Consider the following 12,592-nt stretch of genomic DNA (forward strand, 5'->3'; position numbering starts at 1 on the left):
GAAAATAATCCTTATTGCTCACCAATTCCATAAAAAAATAAAAGAAGATATGAAAAGGTGTAAATAGAATTGAGTTATAATGTATTGTGTGCACAAACCACTCCTCAGTTTAGGAGTAATGACTGTAGCCACATCTATTAATAAAAAAAGATAAGAATGTATTAACCAAACGGGGATGGGTGTTGCTTAAGCAGTTTTGCATACTCACATTTAATACAGGAAAAGGCAATTAGCAGAACAAATGGGGAGAAATTAAATGGAAATCCATGTGGTGGTGGGGTTTAAGAGATGCTGAAAGTTCTGTTATCTTCAAGACAACTGCGACTGAAAGGGCAGTAAGACCATGTTTAGCGGCACCCTAGAAGAAATGGAAAATAGCCATACTTCTGTTAAATGAAAGCACCCCTAGAGTTGTGAATGCAAAGACTTATGAAGGTTACATAGAGCGTCTAGTGCTCTATACAGCAGAAACGGTTACTGAGCAAGATTTGAAAAAGTGTGATTAGGATATGAAAAGATTCATAACCATGGTGAATAGAGAAATGTATTACAAATTGGAAGATGGCAGAAAATAGCCTGAGATGGTTTGGAAATTTGATGACAAGTATGGAAGTAGCAAGAGGAAGACCTGAGGAAAGCAATGTCTGATGGAGTTAGGGCAGAAATGCACAGGACAATTTGGGGTGAACTCGTTACGTGTCAAACATCAAGGGCTCCCCAAGCAGTAATCTGTAATGCTATACATCAAGGAATGCAGGGCCCTTCCACTGGGACCATGCTGAAAGGCAATGTACAAAATACACCATTTACTGTTCACAGCTTTGTGTCTAACAACCGACTGCCTTGCATTACTGAGTTGCCAGGCTACTGAGGTGGGAAGACAACCTCACCACGTAAGAAATTGATCTACAGGCCATCCTCGAGTTACAGAAGGCACTGACTTACGGCGTACCAATCTTATGGCGCTTTTTCAAATGCATTTATCAAGAATAGGTATCTATTTACGGCACTGTTAACAGTGCTTACAACAAGAACAGGTAGTATCTAGTTACAGCACCGTAAACCCCTAAAGGGGCTTGCAGTGCCCATTTATTTATTAAAAAGCATGACTTATGATGAAAATCAACTTACGGGGTTCCGCTGGAGTAGAACACTGCCATAAGTTGGGGACTACCTGTGCCTAAATCTGTGGTACTGATAATCTGGGTTTGACTGCTTGTCCAAAGACAAAATAAAATACAGTCGCCCCTCATCCTGTCAAAGACTTACAGGGACTGCCTTCTTAGTAAGAGGCAAAATCTGATAATTAAAAAGACTTGGCAGAACAGCCAACATAAATATTCAGGATGTCTCACAGTCGCCTACAATTATCCACCTAATTAATTATAGTAGCTAAGAGGATAAAGGAAAATTGTGTCCCTTTACCAGAAGGATGAGAAAGTAAACTGTTCCTCTAACTCAAACCAAGAGTTAAGCTGAGGGGAACAAACCAAAAGAAAGAAAACGAGGCTACTGGTTAACTCATTCAATGCTCAAAAAATCTGATCAGTATGTTGGAGGAGGAGAATGTTGTTACATAAAGAACTTCACCTAATTAATTCATTATTACTGGAACAAGTAAAACAAAGACATAATTACCAAGCATTATGCCACTTTGCACAGACCAAAGGCTGAACCATAATCATTAATGTGCTTCTACCCACAAACAGCTTCTTTGGTGTTATAAGTGTAATTCAATTTCTGTATGTCTCTGTTTTCCTTAAACGGATGGCATCACCTACGAAAAAGTAAAGTTTAGTGTTTAAATGAGTAAATTTATCGAAATGTTGATCTTTACTAGTCAAAGAAGTAAATATCAATTGGGAATAAAAATATAAATTTTGTAACTACGTACTAAATAAATTACAAATTTTGTAACTAAGTACTAAATAAATTACAAAGATAATTAAAAACAAGGCTGAATTTGTCCTAGTAGTATCTATGTTACAGAAATGAAATATCTAAATAAGTTATTCTAATGAGGAATAACACTGTATCTTTATAAGCTACAAATTTTTTTTTTTTTTACAAAAATTAAGGTTGAAGATATAAGACTATAATGAAGAATGAGCTATAATAATCATATCAGATGACTAAATTCAGACAAAAAACTTATTCAGTTAAGTTTAACATAACATTACATTTCAACTTATTAGACATGGAACATTTCTTTCATGAAGTATAACTAAAGTGTCCTGTTGAAGTCTATCTTTTTTTTTTCTTTTTTACTATGCAGAACAAAATACAATTTATCTTTACGCAGCACATAAAAATATTCTCCTGGCAGTGATAATTTTAGGTAGCTTTGAAAAATTGTTGAATCTTTTAGTCTACTTTTGACCCCAAGGAAGTAATACACACAGTTACAGACTATCAATAAACTTTCTTGCTTATTACAAATTGTTTAAACTCCTGCTACTTAAAATATGCTCAAGAAGCATAGAAATTTCTATAGAGTTAATAAAAACAAGAATATTCGACAACGCTGATGAATTCAAATAAGATACATGTGTCACAATTTGGCACTTCCTAAAATTACAGTTACAAGGATAACTAATCATTTCAGTAAAATAACGAACTTAAACCTATATCCCAACTATAAAAATAGTACCTGAACTTACTCATCTTAATGCCAAGCACCTGGAAAAAGGGAAATCAGAATTATGGAGGAAATATGGGTTTTCCCAATGGAGTTATTGAGGTTTCACACCTTACTGCCAAATGCATTTCTAATTAAGAACGAGAGCCCCCACCTGGCAAAACACCAGCTTAATCTGACAGCAACAACAGCCACCTTTCCAAAAGTGGGTGGGTTTTCTGAAGACAACATTACGTTGCTAATCTCTCCTTAATTTAAGTGTCCCAAACTAAAGTTCATTATTGGACCAGAGCTTTGTATATACGTACCACCAAACATGGTGGTATACAGTCACCCCTCGGTTTTTGTAGACTTTTTTCAACAAAATTTTGTCTGTTATCGTATGTTTCCTCAGTTTTCATGTACACGAAAACGTTCCATCCGGGGTCCAGTGCCCATATGAAGGGCCCAAACAAAGCATCCCATCTTCTCTGATAACCAATTCTGGCTTTGTTTCTCGTTGAACAAGCATCTCCGCACTCATAGTCTGCATCACTGCACGTGTTTCTTGTGTTTTGTGCTAATTTTGCCGTCAAAACTCATTGCAAAGTAGCCATCATGGGGCCAAAGAAAGCTGCAAGTGCCATCCCTTAAGTAAAATAGACCAGGAATACGATTGAATTTAAGAAAGAACTTGTAATGAAGTATGAAAGTGGTGCACATATAGCTGATCTCGCTAGGATGTACGGCAACTCAAGTGTCGACAAAGAAACATGAAATCAAGGCAGCTGATGTTGCAAAAGGGGCCACATCATTATTGAAACAGAGATTACAACTAGTGGCAGATGTTGAGAAGCTGCTGTTGGTGTGGATCAATAAAAAACAGTTAGTGGGGATACTGTGTCTGAAGCAATCATTTGTGAGAAAGCTAGGATGTTGCATGCTGATTTAAGTAAGAAAATGCCAACAGCTATGATGCTCTTGATTTCAAGGCCAGAAGAGGCTGGTTTGAAAAATTCAGAAAGTGTATGGGCATCCAGAGTGTCATACAACATGGCAAGGCTGCGAGGTTGGATAAACATGCCAACAAAGAATTCATTGCTGAATTCAGAGAGTGTACCGAGGCTGAAGGATTCCTCCCACAACTGGTCTTCAATTGTGATGATATAGGCCTGTTTTGGAAAAAAAAATACCAAAACAGACCTACATCACGCAGGAGGAAGGTTCATTGTCAGGGCACAAGCCTATGACGGATAGACTAACACTCTTGGTCTGTGGGAACACCAGTGGGGATTTCAAAATCAAACCCCTACTCGTAAATTACTCTGGAAACCCCCAAGTGTTCAAGAAAAACAATGTCAAAGAATAAATTGCCTGTGATCTGTGATATGGAAGGCCAACATAAAGACATGGGTCACGAGACAAATTTTCGTTGAGTGGGTCAATGAGGTGTTTGGCCCCGAGTGTGAAAAAATACCTGCCAGAAAATCCAGTGCTCCTCAAGTGCCTGGTAATGGACAATGCTCTGGCACATCCTCCTGGCTTGGAAGGGCAGTTGCTGGATAAATTTAAATTCATCACAGTGAAGTTCTTGCCCCCCTAATACCACTCCTATAATTCAGCCCATGGACCAACAGATCATTTCAAACTTCAAGAAACTCTACAACAAGGCACTGTTTCAAAGGCGCTTTGAAGTGACCTCAGACACTGAATTGACGCTATGAGTTCTGGAAGGATCACTTCAATACCTTCAACTGCATAAGCCTTACAGCTAAGGATTGGCAGGGAGTGACTACTTCCAGGAAAATGAACTCTGCTTGGTGAAAATTGTGGCCAGAGCGTTACCTCGAGAAGGATTTTGAAGGGTTTGAGGCTGGTCCCAACGACCCTACGCCTGTTGTAGAGTCTATTGTGTCTCTGGAGAAGTCCATGGGCTTGGATGTGAGTGGCAAGGATGTGGAAGAGTTAGTGGATGCCCACAGGGAGGAGCTAACCACTGAGGAGCTGCAAGACCTTCAGTAGAAATGGCAACAGACGGCAGATGAGGAATCCAAGGAGGAGGAAGAGAGAGGGGATACTGTGCCTACTTCAGTGATTAAAGAAATGTTTGCCAAGTGGAGCATAAAAAATTTGGTTGAGATATCCTAACAAGACATAGCAATCTGTGTCTCTAACATGTTTAATGACAATGCTTTTTACCATTTTAGGCATCAGAAGCAAATGTGTCTGGACAGTTTTGTTATTCGGCAGGGGTCCAGCGATTCTCAAGCTGGTCTTAGTGGCATTAAAAAAAAACGAAGTGGGGAAGAAACCTCAGACAGTGCCACTAAAAAACATAGAAAAGTAACCCCAGACAGGTTCATGATACCTGAAATCCCTCTGGAGGGGGATTCCCTTTCCAAACAGTACCCTTTCCTCCTCCCTCTCCCCTCCTCTCTGTCTTCCATATGCTAACGAGTCTTCCATAAAGGTAGGAGTGATGTTAAATGTTCATTATTCATTTATATTTATTTCTCATAGTTTTCTGTATGTAAAACTATTTATTCCCTGTAAAATTTATTTTTTGTTAATATTTTTGGGGGCCTGGAATGGATTAATACAATTTACATTATTCGTAGCTGGTTCTGGAATGGATCGTGTACAAAAACCTAAGTACCACAGCACACACAAAATTAACTAATTAAATAATTTTTTTAAATGACTGCAACTCACATACACACACATAAATGTATGTGTGTGTGATTATTATAACTTTAACATATGATTAGTTTATTAATCACATCTCATATTTTTTATAAAGTGACATATATAAATATATGTATGTATGTGGGGCTTCTTTTACAAGACAATTGTAAATTTTACCAAGTTTTACATGTTTTTCCTAATATATCTTTTTTCATTATAATTACTGCTCACACAATATCATAACAGATAAGAACTAAAATCAGTAACAAATTCTGAGTATATTTGTCATAAAATATTTATGTAAATTGACTGAGGTTGAAGATGCAGTATGTAATGTTTTTGGATTTAATAGATAGATAGATAGATAGATAGATAGATAGATAGATAGATAGATAGATAGATAGATAGATAGATAGATAGATAGATAGATAGATAGATATATATATATATATTAAATCCAAAAACATTATGTACTGCATCTTCAACCTCAGTCAATTTACATAAATATTTTATGACAAATATACTCAGAATTTGTTACTGATTTTAGTTCTTATCTGTTATGATATTGTGTGAGCTGTAATTATAATGAAAAAAGATATATTAGGAAAAACATGTAAAACTTGGTAAAATTTACAATAGTCTTGGGTAGATCTAGGGTACTTATCCGCGGTGACCTAGAGTATGGCAGTTGCAGTTTTTCTATGCAGTTTTACCTACTGAACAAGAATTTTGAGTAATAGTTATTCGGACGACTGTAATTAACCCCCCAGGGCCCAGTACTAAACACGGCAAAATACATTAGACGCCCCAATCCCTAGTGGATGTCGTATGCGTGATTACGTTCCTTGCCGTCCATGCGGACTGCTATTGTAGAAATACCTTGTCTTGTAAAAGAAGCCCCACAAGGGTTTGTAAATACTAGCCATTTTCAACTTCTCGTGGAAAGTCGAGAATTTTTCTTAATTTCTTTTCTTGCACTGTACTTATCACTTGCATATTTAGACTAGGGTAAAAAACCGCATGGTACAGGGGTGGACCATGTACGATCAATGTGTACAACCCCCAAAAAAGTACATTATAACGCGTCTTGACATCGGAGATGGGCATCAGACGCGACTTGTTGTTGGTGAGAAACGGAGCTAAAGACCTCTACTCCGATGTCAGGACGCGTTATAATGTACTTTTCTTGGGGTTGTACACATTGATCGTACATGGTCCACTCCTGTACCATGCGGTTTTTTACCCTACCTCTTTCTGTTGATGTGTTCTTTCCTTAAACTCGGCGACCTCAAAGATTGCCCAGTCTGGGGTGGTGCATAGGTATGTTTTTTTTTTTTTAGCCCAGCTCTGAAGGGCTAACTTCTTAGAAAAAACACTGTTAGCCTAAAATATCTGATCTCTAAGATTAGAATTCACTAACCTTCACTTCAACTGTGGGATGGGTAGGTACTCACATGACTTAACCAAATTCCCTAGCCTAGCCAGGTAAGAATCCATACTTTCGGATGGACCCTGGCAAACCTGCCTGAAAACACCTCTCATAAGCTACTAGGGCCTAGCTACATTCTTTTTAGGGATATAGCCTAAGAGTAAAAAGGTTAGCCTATCTAACGCTGTAACTGCATCATCATATAGGGTAAAAAACCGCATGGTACAGGGGTGGACCATGTACAATCAATGTGTACAACCCCAAGAAAAGTACATTATAATGCATCCTGACACCGGAGTAGAGGTCTTTAGCTCCGTTTCTCACCAACAAGAAGTCGCGTCTGATGCCCATCTCCGAGGTCAGGACGCGTTATAGGCTAATGTACTTTTTTGGGGGTTGTACACATTGATCGTACATGGGCCACCCCTGTACCATGCGGTTTTTTACCCTAGTAGCTATCTCCAGCCACAGTCAGGGTTCTAGAAATACGCTGTACCGCTATACCTCCTTCATGGAGCAATACAGCTAGTATATGAACCCTTCTTTTGGCCAGCTTCAGTAACTCCACTACCTTCTAGCTATAAAGCAGCCATGGTTTCCCTTGGCCTAAACTCATCTACTGTCTACAATTCTAGTTGTCTGGCTTAATAGGTTCTTGTCACCTGAAAAATATATACTAGGAGTGTTCCTCGTCTCTTAGTGTACTTTAATCCCTGACTGGGTAAATTTACTATGGAGGATGGCAGATGGATAACTTAGGTTTCTGGCCTCACATTTATCACTTAAAAGTCCCCGCTCACATTCTTTTACGTAGTAGTTATAGGCCGAATTTGCCTTTGAAACGGCTCCCTTGATGGTTTTATTCCTCCTGTGTTTGTGTTTAAGCTTTTGTCTCTGCATGTCATAACTCCTTTATAATTTCTTCCCTATTTTCAATTTCCCCTTCATTAGATCTGTAGAAGTAAAAGTATATTAGCTATCAATTCCTTTTGTTTTCCTGATATGGCTGCTGCACAAAAATAGCATATATCTATTTCTAATTTCGCTGGGCAGTAGAGTGCGAATGTTCTAAGTTTACATATTTTTCTTCACAGTACAAAGTTAGTATCTTCCCCCTTTTAGCCTATACCTGTCACTTAATTCTAGTGTGCCTATACTCTGTTTTTTTTTTTTTTTTTTTCCATCTGTCCAACCGCCTGTGGTGTTTGCGTATGGTAACACTGCGCCCCGGGCTTTAGATAATTACACTGTGTGAGTTTTAGGTAAATAAAAGCATATCTGGGTGTACATTTGCAACTGAAAAGTGTTGTAATAATTTACTGTATGCGAATTACACTGTTAAAATTCGAAATAGGATATTATTATAATTGTTGAATGTAAGCTGAATGTAACTATCTAAAGCCAGGGACGCAGTGTTACCATACGCAAACACCACAGGCGGGTGGACAAATGGAAAAAAACCGAGTATAGTCTAGTCCTACCGATCAGCGTTATCATACCGGCAGATCTCTTCTATTATTTTCTTTATATTTCATTCGATTGATCACTGCAAACTAGTAATTCCTACTACATGTATGCATACATACTACATACTCAAATCAGTAACTGAATATTAATGCATAAGCTATAGGTATGCATAAACACGTAAATCAGTTAATCAATATACACAAGTTAACAAAATCCAGAAACGTGGTAGTGGTCATATTATATAAAAAAAAGTTACAAAAGACCGGGTCATGCAGTATATACATACGTACATAGATAAATACATGATACATACAAAAACCAGTTAACAAGATCTATCTAAATAACAGCCCCGGGCTAAACATCAGTACGACGGATTTAATCATTATCTCTGAAAAGGGTTGGAAAAAATTTCATACCTTAGTGCTAATTGATTTTCAAGCCCCACCTCTTCCCGTTTTCTTTGGCGATTTCATTTTTCTTTTGTTTTCCTTGGTTATTCATCGAAATTAAAAAAAAAAAAAAAAAAAAAAAAAAAACACGAGCTGCATCATCACTTGTATATGTACGTAAGGCTTCAGACGAAGTAAACAAAAAAATAATAATAAAATAAAAAAAACACACACACAACTAGAAAAACATTTTTCTTGATAATTAATTTTCATGAACCTTCTACAAACATGCGGCGAACTTACTTTGTCTCACCACTTTATAAAAAAAAAATCTTATAGACTAATAAAGTATTCTTTACTTTGTCTCACCACTTTATAAAAAAAAAATCTTATAGACTAATAAAGTATTCTTTACTTTGTCTCACCACTTTATAAAAAAAAAATCTTATAGACTAATAAAGTATTCTTTACTTTGTCTCACCACTTTATAAAAAAAAAAAATCTTATAGACTAATAAAGTATTCTTTACTTTGTCTCACCACTTTATAAAAAGATCTTATAGACTAATAAAGTATTCTTTACTTTGTCTCACCACTTTATAAAAAAAAATCTTATAGACTAATAAAGTATTCTTTACTTTGTCTCACCACTTTATAAAAAAAATCTTATAGAATAATAAAGTATTCTTTTATAGAGCAGCAATTTACGTGTCTTACTGGCAATTGAGCCCGTCTATATCAATGTTACTAAGCCTAGTTTAACACAACGTTTAACAAAAGAACTTACGTATTAATTTAGTTAAAACTAATTCCAAAACTAATCACCTTAGCATTTTTTTGCTGTAGTACTAAACAGCCGCTACAATCACAAGGGACAAACTGAACTCCAACTACAACATAAGACTGAGTTTGCTCACCCTTGTTGGAAATACATCGCATCAATTTCAATAATAAAGAAGAAAATTTTTCATACAAAAACATGTTCTTATCATAATTATGCACACTTAACAACAACAACGTTATAAATACAACAATGATTGTAATTATAACACTTGATGAGATGCGCTGGCACAAAGCCAGCTAAATCATAACCAACCAACCAAAAGGATAAAAAGGAATAAATAAAATTCCATCCAGGTGAGGACAAACGGTAAGCCTAAACCTCAATCTATTTTGACATCTCACGAAAGGATTAGGAGTTGTCGAGTGCCTACGAAAATTCGCATATTGGTGTTAATCGAAGATAATCTCCCGAGGTAGGGTCAAAATAAAGGGGTTCTATAAAGAAAACTGGGGCAGCTCCTCCTCTCTCTCTCTCTCTCTCTCTCTCTCTCTCTCTCTCTCTCTCTCTCTCTCATATTTCGAAGCTGGATATCTAATATGTAATAAGGAAGGAATTAACATAATAATAATAATAATAATAATAATAATAATAATAATAATAATAATAAATAATAATAATAATAAGAAAACAGTTTTAAAAGTATATCCAGAAGTTCATAAAATAAAAAGAAGCGAGAAAGAAATATCAACACGCTTATCTATTCATGTTCAGAAGCGATGTACTGTACAATGAATAACTGCAGATTATGAATGGCGGTATTCAATTACTTCAATACCTAATGACGACAATAACGCTAATTTTGAAAACACAGAGCGATCATTTCAGAAAATTAACACTAAACATATGTAATATCACAATATACCATTTGGCTGCTTCTTCTCTACTGAACGATTTATAGTCTGGATAACACAACGTGAACTTCTAAAGCTTCCTCGCATTTTCAGAGAAAAAAAAAATTACGAAAGGTTGGATTGTCAGATGGAAGAAAGAGACTATGAAAGGAAGTAAGTAAAAAGGAATGAATGAGAGGGTTGCAGCTAGGGGCCGAAGGGACGCTTTAAGTAAGTATTGCCTAAACAGTACGTAGGCCTAACCAATAAAATAGTAAACACCAATTTGGTTTATGTGTGACTAGTAAGCTTATTAGAACCATACTAAACCATTTTATCAGTAAAACACAAGATGTTTTGTATACATTTATGAAACTATGCATTTTATCTCCATATGTCTAATCACATCTGATCTCAACTTAAGCATCATATCTTCATGACCAACAACACGATATCATTATTTTCAATAATGATAGTAAACAAAAACATGCTCTCAGCAGCTATTAACGATTTTCTTTATAAAGATCAATTAGCGGGCAATTATTTCATATTCAATACATGCACGCAAATTGCCGTGATTCATGATCTGGAATTAAAATGCACGTTACAAATACATGGTATATCAGTGCTGGAAGGTTATGTATATTCTCAATTATTTAGCTATACTACGTGCACCCCTTCAAATCGAATTCACTTCCCCTTCTGAATAACTTTCACCTATATAGCTACATTGACTGCAACTGCACCAACCACAGAATTTGAACTTAGATCGTTTGGTTCTGATTACAGTTAAGACATTTCACTCGATAGATTTTGCTATCAAAAGATATATAAGTCTACTTCAAAACCTGCAGTACAATATTCCTGTAGAATTCGGACTCTGTACTTTGGATCGAAACCAACCCATTCAAACAAGATAGCTAAGTGCTAGGTAACACGTGGCTATCTGCAATAGCGGTAATCGACAAAACGCACCGACGCTCACGAACGGGAAGAGATCAGGAAATTAAATTTGCATTAGGTAACAAGATTCCCCAGTAATCAGTATCTTACATAGCAACTGTTACAAAGAATTTTATAGGAGGAAGTTTAGGAACAACTTCAATAACTAGTTCTCAAATGAACAAGAACACACATAATAACAATACTGTGCTATTCATCTATGCCAATACTTCTCAACATGAATAAGAAATCATTACACAAACTGAAGAAGAAGAAGCACACAACCAAACTACTGCGTAAAATGACAATGACAAGCAACGAGGAATTCAGCCAAGGCCATGTGCTTGTATACCTGTCACAACAAGGAAGGGCAATATTTCAATAGCTTGCAAATCTATTTGAGATCGTTCTTCTGTATAACCTTGTAACGTGTATTGCTTTATGTTTTCTAAGTAAAGCTACGTAAATAAACTAAGAAGAAGCAAGTATGGTTTCTTAGTAGTAATCACAAAATATTTGAAATTAAGAGCGAGAATTCTACGCTATGAACGGAATGTGCACAAGACGGAATTGCGAGGAAGGAAATCATTACATGTATATTGTAAACAGAAAATCTGGCATATAATGATTTTAATTTATATATAAGTACATATATATATATATATATATATATATATATATATATATATATATATATATATAATAATAATAATAATAAAAGGAGCCCATAAAACGCCAAAATATAGAGAGAAAAGTACTATATTTCAGAGAATGCTGTCTCTCTCTTCAGGTATATGAATGATTCATATACCTGAAGAGAGAGACAGCAGTCTCTGAAATATAGTACTTTTCTCTCTATATTTTGGTGTTTTTAATGGGCTCCTTTTATTAGATGGAATTCTGTTGTAACAGAACATTTTTATTAGTCATATATATATATATATATATATATATATATATATATATTATACATACATACATACACACACACACACACACACACACACACACACACATATATAATATATATATATATATTATATATATATATATATATATATATATATATATATATATATATACAGTTCAAGGAAACATCCTCGTTTTTATCTCCCTATTTTGTATCTCCTTAAGGTTTGGCGCTGTTTCAACAGTTGATCTAACCCGAGAGGATGACATTATTTTTTTTTTCTTCTTACTGAAGAATTTGGGTTACTTCTCGTGTGATCACTCGGTAGATAATTCACACCAAAGTTCACATCCTGTTATATAGGTGAAGAGGGTGACAATTATGTACAGCTTCTATACGTTCCTTAAAGTAGGTGTACTAACGTCATTATCATCATTGTTTATAAGAAGCGTAACATAAACAATGCGATAAAACAGTGGT

Source organism: Macrobrachium nipponense, chromosome 35, assembly GCF_015104395.2.
Source record: "Macrobrachium nipponense isolate FS-2020 chromosome 35, ASM1510439v2, whole genome shotgun sequence".
In the NCBI taxonomy this organism is placed as follows: domain Eukaryota; kingdom Metazoa; phylum Arthropoda; class Malacostraca; order Decapoda; family Palaemonidae; genus Macrobrachium; species Macrobrachium nipponense.